Below are 16,175 nucleotides of genomic sequence, written 5' to 3' on the forward strand. Positions count from 1 at the left end.
GCGACATATGCCAACGGGTGGCTTATCATTGTGGGAGCCAGTAAGACATCGCCGGTGCCTGGAAACGGGATAAGGCGAAGACATGCACGCCGGCGGATCTTACCCAGCTTCGGGGCTCTCCGTGGAGAAAACACCCCTACTGCTGCTCTGCTGGGTCTCCGCATGTTCACTAGATGAATCAAGTAGCTACACAACGCTCCTTGAGCTGTTTGGTGGGAGTAGGAAGAAGGGCACGGCTAGCCTGCTTCTTCTCCTTGCGGGGTGTCTAGAACTAGCAGGGGGTCGAACCCTTTGCATGGGTGCCCTGGGGGTTTATATAGGCATACCCCCCAGGGGTACAACGGTAATATGACTGGGCGCGGGCCCCAGCCGTCTGTGACTGTGCTCGCCAGCTTCTGCACCGACTGCTGGGGCCCGCCGGCTGGTGGGTCCCGCCGGCTGCCAACTCCTTGGCAACAGGCGGGTCCCACTGTCCAGGACCTGGTCGGCGGCTGGTTACTGTGGCTTCATCTTGGTGACGTAGGCTTCGTCAAGTAGGCGTGGCTACAGTGCCGCCGCTCGTCTGGCGATCGCTGTAACCTCACCGTGTCTTGTCTCCTTAATAGGGCGTCTCCTTCGAGGGAGGCGGCTAGCCGACTGCGGGGAGCCGGCTTCGTCTCGAGCCGACTGGTTGGAGGCGCGGCCGCCTTCGGGCGTCTCTCTGCCCAAAGGGGCCCACCGTCCGTGGGCCACGCTGGCGGCCCATCGTGGCTGATGCCAAGGTCAACATGGCAACAGTGCGCGCCGGACGGGTCATGCCTACCCCGTACGGCACACTGTGCCAGGCGTGCTCCGGGATTCGGGGGTGGCAGGCTTCACTGTAGCCACGCCCCGTCGCTCCGCCGTTAGGTGGGTGCAAACTTTGAGGGTACGGTCTCGACCGCTTTATGGGAGCCGGCTTCTTGGAGTCGGCCTTCTCATGGCCGGCTTCTTGGAGTCGGCCTTCTCATGAGGGCTAAAGTCGGACCGCCTTCCGAAAGCCGGCCTGGGTGGCAGCCAGCAAGGGGAAGGCGGCCCCATGTCTTGGATTCTTGAGAGCCGGGTGGGCTTGTAACTTTTTCAGAAGGGCCAGGGGAAGCCGGCTAGGCTACCCATGGCTATTTACTCCGACAGTAGTCCCCGAAGCTGATCGAGCTCCGAGGCGAGCAGGGTGATGAGAAGCTTGGTCAGCTTCCCATCCCGAAGAGCCGGCTTTGCGGGCGTATGCCGACTTCAGAGAGCCCCGCGTCTTGCAGGCGGGAAGAGAGGGGGGGGGACCTGCGTGCTGACCGCGGGCCCTCCCGCGGCCACGTGGCAGCGAGATCCTGCGAGCGCACGCGCGCGATGGGACGCTGCAGTAGGCCCGGGCCCGCCACTCGCGAGCCTTGGTCCGGGCGCGGATCTTCCGTGGCCCACAGGGGCCACTCGCCTTCTCGAGGCAGTTTTGTTTTGCCGTTAAGGCTCAATAATCGCGGGACGTGGGGAGTGGGCACGATCGATCCCCACGCTTCCCCACGCCGCGCCTCCTCGGCTCCGCCACGCGAGCCTATAAGTAGGGGGAGGAGGGAGAGCGACAGAGGTTCGCACACTCTCTCCCGCTCCGCCCCTCCTAGCCCTTGTTTCTTCCTCTCGCTGCCGTCGTTGCTTCCCATCACAGCACCCCCACAGCGTCCTGCTCCCATGGCGTTGTCAAGCTCGTGGGACGGCTCCAACGTCCATGAAGACCATGTGGAGTTCCTCCGCCAGACTCGGCGCCTGCCCGGCACCGACCTCGTGCGGGTCCGCCTGGCGACGGTGACGGAGATCTCGCCAGCGCCGGTGGAGGGCGAGCGGGTCGTCTTCCGCTCGCACTGCCTGCGCGGCTTCGGCCTCCCGGCGAGCGGATTTCTGCGCTCCTTCCTCGAGTTCTACAACCTCCAGCCGCATCACCTCACGCCCAATGCGGTGATGCTGCTGTCGGCCTTCGTCTCCCTCTGCGAAGGCTTCTTGGGGCTGCTCCCCACGCTGGAGCTCTGGGGAGAGTTCTTCCAGAGCAAACTCGGCACCGTCATCGCCGGCGTGCCCGCACCCTGCGGGGCCTTCATCACCATGAGGAGGGCGAGCGAGAACAATCCGTTCCCGTCCATCCCCCTAATCCAGTCGGTGAAGGTCTGGAAAAAATCGTACTTCGACGTGAAGAACGTCGCCGAGCAAGGAGACTACATCAACCTGCCGGCTTACGTAGCCGGCCCGCCGGCTGGGAGGCAGCCCTCGTGGAGTTTCCGGGCCCGGTCACTGTCTCCGGCCGGGAACGCCGCCGTCTCCCGGCTTCGGGTGATGATCCAGTCGGAAGGCCTGCGCGGGGTCGACTTGGTGGCCGTCTTCGTGGAGCGCCGGATTCTTCCTCTCCAAAGCCGGCCCCGTATGATGTGTCAGATGAGCGGCCGCTTCGACCCAAGCCGGCTGAGCACATGGGAAATGCCCCACGCGGAGGTGGCGCTCATGGTTAATTACATCGCCAACTGCAAGCTCGCCGGGGATTGGCAATACGGCAAGGCGCCATATTCTCGCGCCAATCCTCCACCCGTGGTAAGCTTCTCTCTCTATCTTCTTTTTGTCGTCAGCCGGCTTCGTGACGGCCGGCTTCTGACTAGTCGGTTCTTTTGAGCAGAACCCTCTTCTTCCGCCGCCGGCCGGGGCGGCAGGGATTGAACGCCAGTATGCCCCCGACCGCACTATGGACGACGTTGATGACCCGGACTTGGGGGCGGCCGCCATGGAAGACGCCGTCGTGGGGGACAGCGCCGAGCCCGGAGGCTCAAGGTTCACCGCGAGCTTCGAGGACTGGCCGGACGATTTAGAAGCCGGAGTCGCCCCGCGTCGCCAGCCGGCGGCCGACCATCAGGGCGCGGGCTCGTCTATCGCGCCGGCTGCCGGCGGCGCGCAGAAGCGCCGGGCCGCTTCAGGCCTCTTCGGCAGTCGGCCGAAGAAGTCCAAGCCCTCCACCGCGGCGACAAAACGAGACGAGGCGGCCGCGAAGGCGGCCCGCTTCCGCAAGGCGGTGAAGCAGCCTCAGGCGGTTTCAGCGTAAGTCACTGGTTGCCTGGTCGCATGCCCTTCATCATTTCCTTTCTCTTCGAATATTCTTCTTAACTTTTTCTCGCTTGCTGGACAGGGCGCCGCTTTCCCTTGAGCGGGGTCCGGGCGGCTCCGTCGTGGGGCCAGCTGGAGGGTCTTCGAGCTCTCTCCGCGTGGACCCCCGCGCCGATCTCAGGGAGGCCACAGAGCGGAACGCCCACGAAGCGCGGGAGGAGCGCGAGGTGGCGGAGAAGGCCGCCGCCCAGGCGGCCGCCCAGGCGGTGAGGGAGCAGGCCGACGCGGCAGCCAAGGGCCAGAAGGAGGCAGCTACCGCGGAGAAGGAGGCGGAAAGCTCGCGTAACTAGCCTCCGCTGCTCGCCATTCCTCTCCGAGCCGTAGCCCCCGACACCCCATTGCCCTTGGCGGAGGAGATCGTCCAAGACCCGCCGCTGACGGAGAGGGGGAGGACCCCGTGGCCTTCGCGAGGAGAGCGCCGCCAGCAGCGCCAACCGGGGCGGGCCAAGGCGGCCAATCGTCAGCGGCGCCAGAGGGGCCGACCGGAGGTGAGCCGAAGAATAGAGCCGGCCTCGAGGTGCAGCCGGCGACGAGCCAGCGCGCAGGGGGAGGCGCTGCTCCGCCGGAGTTGCGCCGAGTCGCGGGCACAGGCCCGTCGGCGGAAGATCTGGAGGCGGCCAGCACTGCCACGTCCGAGTGGACTCCCAGCGGAGGGACTGGCGAGCTGAATGTGGCGGCTCAAGGGGTCCGGAGCCGGCTGCAAGCTCAGGCCGCCCTGCTGCAACAGTTCACCCAGGAGTTCTTGTCAACGCGAGCCACTATCCGGGTGAGTCCTTCGTTCTTGGCTGCTTTTCTTTCTTAATTTCTTTCGTGGGGGCGCGTCAGCGCACCCACTGGGTGTAGTCCCCGAGATTCGGGCCGACTGCTGCGCAGTCGGGTCGGATCTTTCTCGACGGCTACCTTACTTTGCTTTTTTCTGAACTTTCAGGAATATCACAACCTTCGTGCTGCCGCCTTCAACTCCCAGACTCGGGAGTTGAGCCGGAGGACCGACGACCTGGCCAACAGCCGAAGTAAGTACTCGATCTTGTCTGTCTCCTGTGGGGGCGCGTCAGCGCACCCACTGGGTGTAGTCCCCGAGATTCGGGCCGACTGCCGCGCAGTCGGGTCGGATCTTTCTTGACGACTCTTTCCTTATTGGTTTTTCCTTTTCTTTGTCTTCAGGGGCCAACGCCGACTTGAAGAAGGAGCTCGGCGAAGCGAAGGCCGCCCTTCATACCAAGGAGGCCAAGTACGCCGCCTTGGTCCAGGAACGGGATCGCCTAGCCAAGAAGCTGGCCGACCAAGAGGAGAGCCACAAGGCGGCCCTGCAGGCGGCGTAGGATAGCGAAGCCGCCTTGAAGGCGGAGTATGAGACCGAGGCGGCGAGCTGGTCTGAGACCCGGTGAGCCCTAGACGAAGGCTTTGGCCGGATCGAGGATTTGATCGATGGTAAGCCGCCTTCCTCGGCCCTTCCCTGCCCCTTGCCGCCTGGGTTTTTGGCTTATCTTGAGCTGCTGCTTGTTATTTTTTGCAGACTACTTCCCCGGCTACTCCGCCTTCGCCACACAAAGCATTGAGGCCCATCGCGAGGTGCATCGTCAGGCGGGGGCCAACATCGCGCCGGATGCGAACCGGACACTTGAGGAGTAGCTCCTGGCTGTCCAGGCGCGGTTGCAGCCGGCTCATCGGATGCTTCGCCGGCTCCAACGTGCCGGGGCACAAGTGTTGGCCGCCCTCTGGCCCGGCGAGACGATCCCCCGCACCCCAAGCCGAACTGCCGACTGGCTGGAGGTCGCAGTTGGTCGCTTTGAGGCTTGGAAGGCGTCGGCGGCCCGCCTTGGAGCCGGGTGGGCGTTGGATTTCGTTCGAGCTTGGTACCTAGGGCTGAGCCTGGACCAGCTGCGCACTTGGCGGATGGAGGCCGACGTGGAGCTGGAGGAGGTGAGGCCGGCTATCGCCCAGCGAGCTTCGACGATCGCCGAGTGCACCAACATCAGCGTTTTCGCACCTGAAATCGATGATGACGGTGTTGCTCAGCCGGAGGAGTGGTTTGGGCTGAACCCGGCGGTGGGCGAGGACTCGGCGGAGGAGATTGCCTCCAGCGATGAAGGCAAGGATGACGAAGAGGAGGACGGCGAAGACGTCGAGCCGGCTGGTGGAACAACCGGCCGACCTCAGGCCGACCGTGCCTCCAGCAACGAGGCGCATGGAAGCGCGCCCTCTGTGGGAGGCGGCGACCAAGCCGAAGTTCGCCAGCCGGCCGCTCCTTCAGCCGGCACGACCGTCTCCGCCAACCAGTCCGGCTCGTCGGCCGCTCCGCCAGCTTGACCTACCGTCTTTATCTTTCCTACTTGTTGTCTTTTGAACAATCTTTGTTAAGTTTCGTAGTTGTTTTGCCGCCTTCCCTTTTTGGGGAGGCAAGTACTTGAGCTTTCTTGGATTGAAGTGAAGTGAATGGAAACCGGCCGGCCGGCTACTCTGGTAGCCAGTCGGCGGTGTGAGAAAAACCGGCTTTTGTTATATTAGTCCGTTAGTCCCTAGCCGTTTTTCGTGTGGGCGCCTGTTCCTGCCTTTAACTCTTGCCAGCCGGACAGCCGGTTCTTCGAACTGCGACTTTTGGCAAGAGAAGGCTTGGGAGCCGGCACACTACTTGTCTGACTGCGGGTAGGACTTCTAATATAACTCCAGTCGGCCAGTCCCCGAGCTGACTAGTCGAACCCGGTGCCGGACGGAACAAGTAAAAGAAATGACAAGGTCATAAGCATGATACTTTTCAATCATAAATAAGGGATGGCAGTCCCCGAGCCCTCCTCGGGGGGCCTATTGTCTTGTACTTAATACAAAAGTTAGCGTGATACATACTGCCTTTCAACTGAAAAACCTTCGAAGGAGGTTGGCGTTCCATGGTCGTTCCGACTCCTTGCCGGAGTCGTCTTTCTTGCGTGCCTTCGATTTCTGTGCATCGATCAGGTAGTAGGAGTCGTTGCCTAGAGCTCTGCTGATGACGATGGGGCCTTCCCAAGGGGCTGAGAGCTTGTGCTGGCCGGCTGTTCGCTGGATCAGCCGGAGCACAAGATCACCCTCTTGGAAAGATCTTGGCCTGACCTTCCGGCTGTGGTAGCGGTGCAAACCCTGCTGGTAGATGGCAGACCGGCTGAGGGCTAACAGCCGGCTTTCTTCCAGCAGGTCGACGCCGTCTTCTCGTGCTTCCTTGGCCTCCGCTTCCGTGTACATGGTTACTCGAGGTGAGTCGAACTCGATGTCAGTTGAGATGACCGCCTCGGCACCATACACAAGGAAGAAAGGGGTGAAGCCGGTTGACTTGTTTGGTGTAGTGCGCAGACTCCAGAGGACAGCCGGCAGCTCATTGAGCCAACAGCCGGCTGAGCGCTCCAGAGGTACGACCAGTCGGGGCTTGATGCCAGAGAGGATGAGGCCGTTAGCTCGATCGACCTGGCCGTTTGACTGCGGGTGGGCGACAGATGCTAAGTCCAGCCGGATACCTTGGGCTGCGCAGAAACGTGCCAGGGCTCCTTTGGCAAAATTCGTGCCATTGTCGGTGATGATGCTGTGCGGCACGCCGTACCGAGTTGTTATGTCTGCGAGGAATGTCATAGCAGTCGGCCCATTCAGCTTCTTGATCGGCTTTGCCTCAATCCACTTGGTGAATTTGTCCACGGCGACGAGCAAATGCGTCATTCCGCTGCGCGCCGTCTTGAATGGGCCCACCATGTCCAGTCCCCAAACGGCAAAGGGCCAAGTGAGGGGAATGGTCTTGAGTGCCGAGGCCGGCATGTGTTGCTTGGAGCTAAAGAGTTGGCACCCCTTGCAATGTTTAACTAATTCTTTGGCATCATCCAAAGCAGTCGGCCAGAAGAAACCATGGCGGAAGGCTTTGGCGACAAGTGATCTTGAGGCCAAATGGTGGCCGCGTTCTCCTTGGTGGATGTCTCTGAGGATTGCAATGCCTTTCTCTTGCTCGATGCACCGTTGGAGGACTCCAGTGACACTGCGCTTGACGAGCTCTCTGTTGACGATCGTGTATGCTTCGGCTCGATGTTGGACTTGTCTTGCTTCTGTTTCGTTAGCCGGCAGGTCTTGGTTTACTAGGAAGTTGAGGATGGACTGAGCCCATGATGGAGCCGCGACTTCTTCTACTGCCAATGTGGCTACTGCCACCAGGATGGGCGGGCTGGGTGGTGAGGTGCTGGAGTCGGCCGCCGGCTGTTGTGCTGGTGCAGTCCCCGGGCTGGCTACCGCAGTCCCCGAGCCGGGTGCGGCAGTCCCCGAGCCGGCTGCCGAAGTCGCCGGGCCAGCTACGGGAGTCTTGGGGTCGCCTACTTGGTTCTTCGAGCCGGACCCGGCCGCATCGGGGTCAGGCGGCACGAAGATGGAATCGGACTCTGGAGACGGCTTGATAGATGGCTTGAGGAGGCGTTGTAGAGCGACGTCGGTTGGAATTGCTAGCCAAGTGGAGCCTATTCGAGCCAGGGCATCGGCTGGCTCGTTGTCGGCTCGTGGTACGTGGAGGAACTCGCATCCTTCAAAGTATCCGCTGAGTTGCTGGACCAGGAAGCGGTAGCTCGCCATATTCGCGTCCTTCTCGTCCCAGTCGCCGGATGATTGCTGGACCACCAGGTCCGAGTCGCCATAACATAGGATCCGGCGAATGCCAAGTTCTTTGGCAAGCCGAAGCCCGTGTATGAGCGCCTCGTACTTGGCCACATTGTTGGAGGCGGCAAAGTGGATCTGTAGCGTGTATCTGAGCTTGTCGCCTTTCGGAGAGGTAAGGATGACGCCGGCTCCCAAGCCGGTGCGCATCTTGGACCCGTCGAAGTGCATGCGCCAATGGGTGGAGTCGGGAGCCGGCGGCAGGTACTGGGTCTCGGCCCAGTCAATGAGGAAGTCGGCTAGTGCTTGGGACTTGATGGCAGTGCGGGGCTGGTAGAAGATCGCGTAGGGGGCCAGCTCGATGGCCCATTTCGCCACCCGGCCGGATGCGTCCCGGCTGCCTATGATCTCAGCTAGGGGGCCGGTGCATATGCCCGTGACGGGATGCTCTTAAAAGTAGGGCTTCAGCTTCTTGGTGGTGAAGTACACGCCGTAACACATCTTCTGGTAGTGCGAGTAGTTCTGCTTTGAGGCGGACAGCACCTCGCTCAAATAATACACCGGCCTCTGGACCGGCTGGGCTCGGCCTTCTTCTGGGCGCTGGACTACGATGACGGTGCTGACCACCCGGCTGGTTGCGGCGATGTAGAGGAGCATGGGCTCTTTCTCGGTCGGCGCCGCGAGGATAGGCGGCGTGGCCAGCATCTTCTTCAGCTCGTGAAAAGCTTGGTCGGCCTGGTCATTCCACTCGAAGTGAGTGCTCTTCTTCATGAGGCGGTAGAGGGGGAGAGCTTTCTCTCCGAGCCGGCTGATGAAGCGATTCAAGGAGGCCAAGCACCCGGTGAACTTCTGAATGTCTCGAAGCTTGGAGGGGATCGCCATTCTCTCGATGGCCTTGATCTTCACCGGGTTGCATTCGATGCCGCGTTCGGAGACCAGGAAGCCTAGGAGCTGGCCGGCTGGCACTCCGAACACGCATTTCTCGGGGTTAAGCTTGATTTGGAACCGGCGTAGGTTCTCAAACGTTTCCTTGAGGTCTCCCAGCAAGGTGCCGCGCTTCTCCGTCTTCACCACGATGTCGTCCACGTAAACGTGAGCGTTCCTGCCGAGCTGCTTGAGGAGGCACTTCTGCATGCAACGCTGAAAAGTGGCACCGACATTTCTCAAGCCGAATGTCATAGTCAGGTAGCAGAAGGCTCCAAATGGCGTGATGAAGGCGGTCTTCAGGCGGTCGTCCGGATCCAGCTTTATCTGATGATATCCGGAGTAAGCATCCAAGAAACTCAACAGCTCGCATCCGGCTGTGGAGTCTATCACATGGTCAATCCTTGGTAGAGCAAAGGGATCTTTGGGGCAGGCCTTGTTGAGGCTCGTGTAGTCTATACACATGCGCCACCTGTTATTCTTCTTCAGTACGAGGACCGGGTTGGCGAGCCACTCTGGAAAGAAAACTTCCATGATGAAGCCGGCTGCCAAAAGCCGGGCTATCTCCTCCCCTACAATCCTGCGTTTCTGCTCCGACAGTCGGTGAAGGGGTTGTCTGACTGGCTTTGCGTCTTCTCGAACGTGTAGTTTGTGCTCGGCGAATTTCCTCGGAACACCCGGCATGTCCTTGGGGGACCATGCAAAGATGTCCTGATTCTCACGGAGGAAATCGGCGAGCTTGCCTTCCTATTTGCTGTTCAGACTTGCCCCGATGACGGCAAACCTCTCTGGATGATCGGGGTCAAGAGGTATCTTCTTCGTCTCCTTGGCTGGCTGGAAGGATCCTTGAGCATCGTGCTCCTTGGGGTCGGGGGACACGGCCGACTGCTTGCCGGCTATGGCCACGACTCGGTCCAACATCTTCTTTTCTTCGGCAATCACAAGGGACTCGGCCAGCCGGCTGCTGGCTGCTGCGCACTCAGAGGACTTCTTGTAATCGCCGGCTACGGTGATGACGCCTTTGGTGCTTGGTATTTACATCTTGAGGTATGCATAGTGGGGAACTGCCATGAATTTGGCCAAGGCAGGTCGGCCAAGCAACGCATGGTAAGGGCTTTCCAGGTCCACCACTTCAAACCAGATCGCTTCCCGGCGGAAATGCTCCTTGTCCCCAAAAAGTACATCAATCTTGATCTTGCCAATGGAGGCGCAGGATAGGCCGGGTACGATGCCATGGAACACCGTCCGAGTAGGCATGAGCTACTTCGTCTTGACATTTAGCTTCTCCAGGGTGTCACGGTACATGATGTTGATGCTGCTCCCGCCGTCTATCAACACACGGGAGAAGCGGGCGGCGCGTCTGTCCGTTGCAAGGGTGGCTTCCAGGACCAAAGCATAAGAGCCGGGAGACGGCATCACCTCCGGATGGTCGGCCCGGCTCCAGCTGATGGGCTTTTCTGACCAATGCATGTGTCCGGCGGGGTTGGCAGCGACCACGCTAACTTCCAGGCACTCTTGGCGTTTGCTGCGCCGGTCTTCGGGCTGCCTTGTAAAGACGATGTAGGTTGCTTGCTCGTCAGGGAACTCGTCAGGCACGTCTCCGACTGCGGGCCGAGCGGCTGGAGGCGGCGGAGGCAGAGGCGGCGGGCCGGCAGGCGGAGGCGGCGCGAGCCCTTCGCCTTTAGAGATTCGGGTGAGCCAATGGCACTTCCGGGTCGTGTGGTTGGACAGCTTCGCACCGCTGTGGATCTTGCAAGGGGCGTCAAGAGTTTGCTCGTAGGAGAAGGCGGGCTGCCAAGCCGCCCTGCCGCCCTTGGGCTTCTTGGGCGCCGGTCGCTCTTCAGGTGGCGCGTCTTCGACTGTGGCCACCTGCCGACTGGCGGGAGGCGGCGCGGGGCCCTTGCGCTTGTGGTCGTTCGAGTGGGGGAGTCGGCCGGAATTCCCAGCCGGTGTCTTGGGCGCCGGGTTGAGTACCTTTCCGGACGCGTCTACCCGAAGCTCGGTCTTCATCGAGGAGTCGGCGGTGGCGTACTTGTCCGCTATGTCCAGAAGCTCGTCGAGGGTAGCCGGCTCGTTGCAGAGGAGCTTGTGCTTGAGGAGGGTGCCTTCTCGGCATCCGGCTGTGAAGTATTCTATGGCGTGCACCTCGTGCACCCCTTCACGGGAGTTGCGGAGCTCGGCCCAACGCGTGAGGTAATCGCGAGTGGACTCGGCGGGGCCTTGTATGCACAAGGAGAGCTGTCTGGGCTTGGGAGCCCGCTTGTAGGTGCTGGTGAAGTTGGGGATGAAGGCTTCTGTGAAATCTAGCCAGCTGTTGATGCTACGCGGCTTGAGGCTGTTGAGCCAGGTCCGCGCCATGCCTTGCAGCATGAGGGGCACGTACTTCATGGCAACGCGGCGGTTGCCGTTGGCTATGCTAACCGCGGTGGAGTAGTCGATCAACCAATCTTCCGGCTTCACGGAGCCATTGTACTTGGGCGTGTCTCTTGGGAGCGAGAACCCTTTGGGAAAGGGCTCATCCCGGATGCGGGGGCCGAAACAAGGCGGGCCGACATCGTCTTCTTCTTCCAACGCCAGGGATCGCGCCAGGCGGTCGATTCGATGGCGGGCGTCGTTCTCGCCGATTCCTTCGCGGCGGCCTAGCCGGCCGCTGAGAGTCGGGTGCGCCACTGGCGGCGGGGCGGGATATCTCTCTCCATGGGGCGGAGGCGGAGGCGGGTCGCCCCGCCATTCCATGGCTCGGGGATGACCGTCCGCGTCTCGCTCGATGGAGATCCGGGCCCGGCTGCGGCTGGCAGCCAGCTCCTTCTCGCGTCGCGCGCGGGTGTTGCTCGTAGTCGGCGTCCGGGACGTCGTGCCGTGTTCTCGGCGCGGGGGAGGGCTTTCCGCGCGGGCGTCGGCTTCGTGTCGCCGCGCGGCTGCGTCCATCAATTGCTGGATGCGCCGGGTCATGTGGGGGAGGTCTTCGGCCTCCAAGCCGTCCAACTCGTCTACAGCCGCCTGGGCGGCACGCAAGTTCTCGAGCGGAGTGGCATAGACCGGGCGGTCGACCCCCAGCGTGTCGGCGATGACGGCGCCGCGTTGCTTGACAAGGCCGGCCCGGCTTGGCCCGCCCGGGGCCGAAGGCGGCGCGGTCAGCTTCACACTGATAGGCCTCAGTGAGGCATCTTACGGATGCCAGCCTCCGGCTCTCTGCGAGGAGGGCGAGGCGGCGTGCCTCCAGTGCTTCGTCGTCGGCATTAGCCGGGAGGGGAGCAGACAAGTCGTGGGCAGCCGCGTGCGAGGCGTCGCGGGCACTCTCGTCGGCCGGACCGCCGTGGCCGACAACCATCACTTCGGTGGTGACAGCATCGCAGCCGTCGGCTCGAGGAAGCGGGTCGTTGTAGATCGTGACGTTGGTGGGGAAGGTGTCGTCGGAGGCCGTGTCAGAGTCGACAGGCATCAGGTTGGTGGAGCCAACCCACTCCAGGTCTGCAGCGGGCTCGCTGGAGACATGGAGCTGGCCGAGAAGGTTGGCGAGGTGGTCGGTGCCCGCATCGAAGGCGAGCTCGTCGGAGATGAGAGTTTCGTCGAGGAGATCGGCGAGGCTGCTCACCGCGCAGATGCTGGTGACGCCTTGCAGCGCGTCGTGGCAAGCGCCATCGGGCGTGCCGGGCTGGCTACGCTCGCGGGGGAGGAATAAGGTTCCCGTCCAGAACAGGTCTCCGGACGACGGTGCACCTGGCCCCACGGTGGGCGCCAAATGTCGGGCGGTAGGTGCGACATATGCCAACGGGTGGCTTATCATTGTGGGAGCCAGTAAGACATCGCCGGTGCCTGGAAACGGGATAAGGCGAAGACATGCACGCCGGCGGATCTTACCCAGCTTCGGGGCTCTCCGTGGAGATAACACCCCTACTGCTGCTCTGCGGGGTCTCCGCATGTTCACTAGATGAATCAAGTAGCTACACAACGCTCCTTGAGCTGTTTGGTGGGAGGAGAAAGAAGGGCACGGCTAGCCTGCTTCTTCTCCTTGCGGGGTGTCTAGAACTAGCAGGGGGTCGAACCCTTTGCATGGGTGCCCTGGGGGGTTTATATAGGCCTACCCCCCAGGGGTACAACGATAATCTGACTGGGCGCGGGCCCCAGCCGTCTGTTACTGCGCTCGCCGGCTTCTGCGCCGACTGCTGGGGCCCGCCGGCTGCCAACTCCTTGGCAACAGGCAGGTCCCACTGTCCAGGACCTGGTCGGCGGCTGGTTACTATGGCTTCATCTTGGTGACGTAGGCTTCGTCGAGTAGGCGTGGCTACAGTGCCGCCGCTCGTCTGTATCGCTGTAACCTCACCGTGTCTTGTCTCCTTAATAGGGCGTCTCCTTCGAGGGAGGCGGCTAGCCGACTGCGGGGAGCCGGCTTTGTCTCGAGCCGACTAGTTGGAGGCGTGGCCGCCTTCGGGCGTCTCTCTGCCCGAAGGGGCCCACCGTCCGTGGGCCACGCTGGCGGCCCGTCGTGGGTGACGCCAAGGTCAACATGGCAACAGTGCGCGCCGGACGGGACATGCCTACCCCATATGGCGCACTGTGCCAGGCGTGCTCCGGGATTCGGGGGTGGCAGGCTTCACTGTAGCCACGCCCCGTCGCTCCGCCGTTAGGTGGGTGCAAACTTTGAGGGTACGGTCTCGACCGCTTTATGGGAGCCGGCTTCTTGGAGTCGGCCTTCGCATGGCCGGCTTCTTGGAGTCGGCCTTCTCATGAGGGCTAAAGTCGGACCGCCTTCCGAAAGCCGGCCTGGGTGGCAGCCAGCAAGGGGAAGGCGGCCCCATGTCTTGGATTCTTGAGAGCCGGGTGGGCTCGTAACTTTTTCAGAAGGGCCAGTCGGCCCCATGGTGGTCAGCGTGTCAGTACACGCTGACCAGCGGCCTCTTGCCTTTCGGCATGTTGTTTAGCCACTTCGCGGCCTCCTGTTTCTCTTCCAGCTGACCCGGTGATTGTGCCATCGTAAATACAACGATGTTTATTAAAAAAACATTACTCGCACATGATCATATTTTCTGGGTAGGAGGGGACATTACCAGTCGGTGCCTCCTTGGACTTCTCTAGTTTGGCGATAACAGTAGTTAACTGGGTCCGACAATTTTCCATCTCATGAGACAGCATGTTGTTCTTCTCCGTGAGTACCTGCTTATACAACAATCCTTAAAATTAGTTGCTTCAACTGTTTTCAAGTCTCGGGGGCTACTGGTACATGATTATTACATCTACGCAGTACGATCTTACCCGCATGTCCTTTGAAAGCTGGTAAGTGGCTCTAGCAAGCCCGTCCCGAGCAGCTCGGATGTATGCATCCGGCGAGCTAAAGGCATTGAATGCCTCTTTAGTAAAGTTGGGGTCATGCATAGCGGCCCTCCGGCGCCGATGGTTCATGTCACTCTCCACTTCAGAGTTGGTGACGGATACATTATTTGAATCTTCAGGGAGAGGACAATTCGGCATTGCTCCCGCATCAGCTCTAGCCCTAGAGGCAGGGTACGGGGTAAGATTATTGGACGTATGTCCCGCGACGTCTCCGGATACAGTCCGGCGAACGCTCTTCCTAAAATATGGTGCAGTAAGGAACGTCACAATTCGGTATGATTGCCATGGGGCACATGAGAAACCATACCTCTTCCACGAAGGCTGGGCAGTGTCGCCATCCGCCTTTCTCTTCGAAGACCCACCTTGCGCGGGCTCCCCCGTTTTAAGGGATACCTCTGGTGCGGATTGGCGAGACGAGCACCGCCCCTTTAAAATACGAGACAGTGCAACGGGTGAAGCACAATAAGAAAACTCTTTTTGAGGAGACATCTTCAAGGTACTTACGTGAGAACAAGGGAGAAGGCTGGGGTAGTCGGATGTAATGGCCACTTCTGTGCCATCGTAACTCGCTTGATAAAAACTCCCTCCTTAAGCTCTACGGATATATCCGGATCCTCTTCAAATCCGGGGTCCAGGTCCTGATCATGGTCCTCCGGCTGTGAGGGGCTATAGATCTCCGCGATAACTTTCCTCCATTCCTGTTAAAGAATGGTGGGGTTAAGTTTAGCTGGGTGCGACTTAGGAGGAGTTTTAAGTAAAGATATTGAGCGAAGGCTTACCCAGCTGGGAGGGTAGTACAGGGAAAAGCCATCTCGGCACTTAAGGAGAGTGAATTCCTCTTTCTCCCCCTTAAAAAGGTCAGCCAGCATGGCGGCCAGGGCGGCGAAGTTGTTCGGACCCTTACGTCGGCATCATGATGCTTCATCTTCTCTGTTGTAATGCCACATGGGGAGTTCCCTGGATTGGAGGGGCTGAACGCCTCGCGTTATTGAAATTGCCATTACCTCAATAATGAGCAGTCCGGATTGGGCGAGTGTTTTTATCTTGTCCATTAGCTTCTGAACCTCCACACTGTCTTCCTCCTCGAGTCTTCGGGGGTGTCAGCTGTGGCGTTTCTTTAACAGAGCATTGGAAAAAGCGGGTAGGCCTCGTTGGATTGGGTCAGAGAGAACGACATCTTCAATATAAAACAACTCCGAGGGCCACTCTTCGGATGCCTTCTTTGGAGTACCAGATAGGTATCCTGTCCCGGCTATGCGCCACACTTCGGCGCCACCCACCTCGAATATGGATCCCTTTTGGGAGTGAGGGACGAGCCAGAAAAGCTTCCTCCATAATTCGAAATAGGCCTCGCAGCCTACGAACAACTCACAGAGAGCGACGAAGCCCGCGATGTGCAGAATAGAGCCTGGCGTGAGGTTGTGCAGTTGGAGGCCATAGTACTCCAGGAGACCTTGGAGGAAATGGTGGATTGGAAATCCAACGCCTCTTAATAAAAAGGAAAGGAAGCACACTCGCTCCCCTTCTGAAGGCTTAGGGAAATTTTCTGCCAGGGCTTCACCAGTAAAAGAGGTTAATCCCGCCCGAACAGGGACTAGATCTGCAGGGGGGAAGTATCCTTGCATCTGGAGCTTGGTCAGCTGGGCATGGGATACATAACTGGGAGCGCTAGCCATGCTTGCGTGGTTTCTTGTGGCAAGCTCTAAGCATTTTACGCCTAACGTGGAATGGCATCTGAGATTCAATCTCCTTAAATAGGCGCCTTCCCTACATGGTCCCAGTGTTATGTGTAAAAATGCTTGGACCCTTCACATTCATCTGACACGTGGAAGCCGGAGCAGCGATGGTGCAGAAGCCGAACGATATAACATTTAATGTAAAGCCGAGCTGTTCGATGAGCTCTCCAAGACCGAAGATATAAATCTGAATACAGTCCTTTGGTTCATATGCTTTGAAATCTGCGGAGGAGGAACCCGCCTTGCAATGCCAAAGACAATTTAAGCGCCGGACACGTCGACATTGAAGACTGGTTCAGGGGCTACCAAGGGAGTCCTGGATTATGGGGTCCTCGGGCGTCCGGGCTATGTGACATGGGCCGGACTGATGGGCCATGAAGATACAAAACGGAAGACTTTCCCCCGTGTCCGGATGGGACTCTCCTTGGCCTAGGAGGCAAG

This window comes from Triticum urartu, chromosome 6A (assembly GCF_056163025.1).
Source record: "Triticum urartu cultivar PI428250 chromosome 6A, HENAU_Tu73, whole genome shotgun sequence".
In the NCBI taxonomy this organism is placed as follows: Eukaryota; Viridiplantae; Streptophyta; class Magnoliopsida; order Poales; family Poaceae; genus Triticum; species Triticum urartu.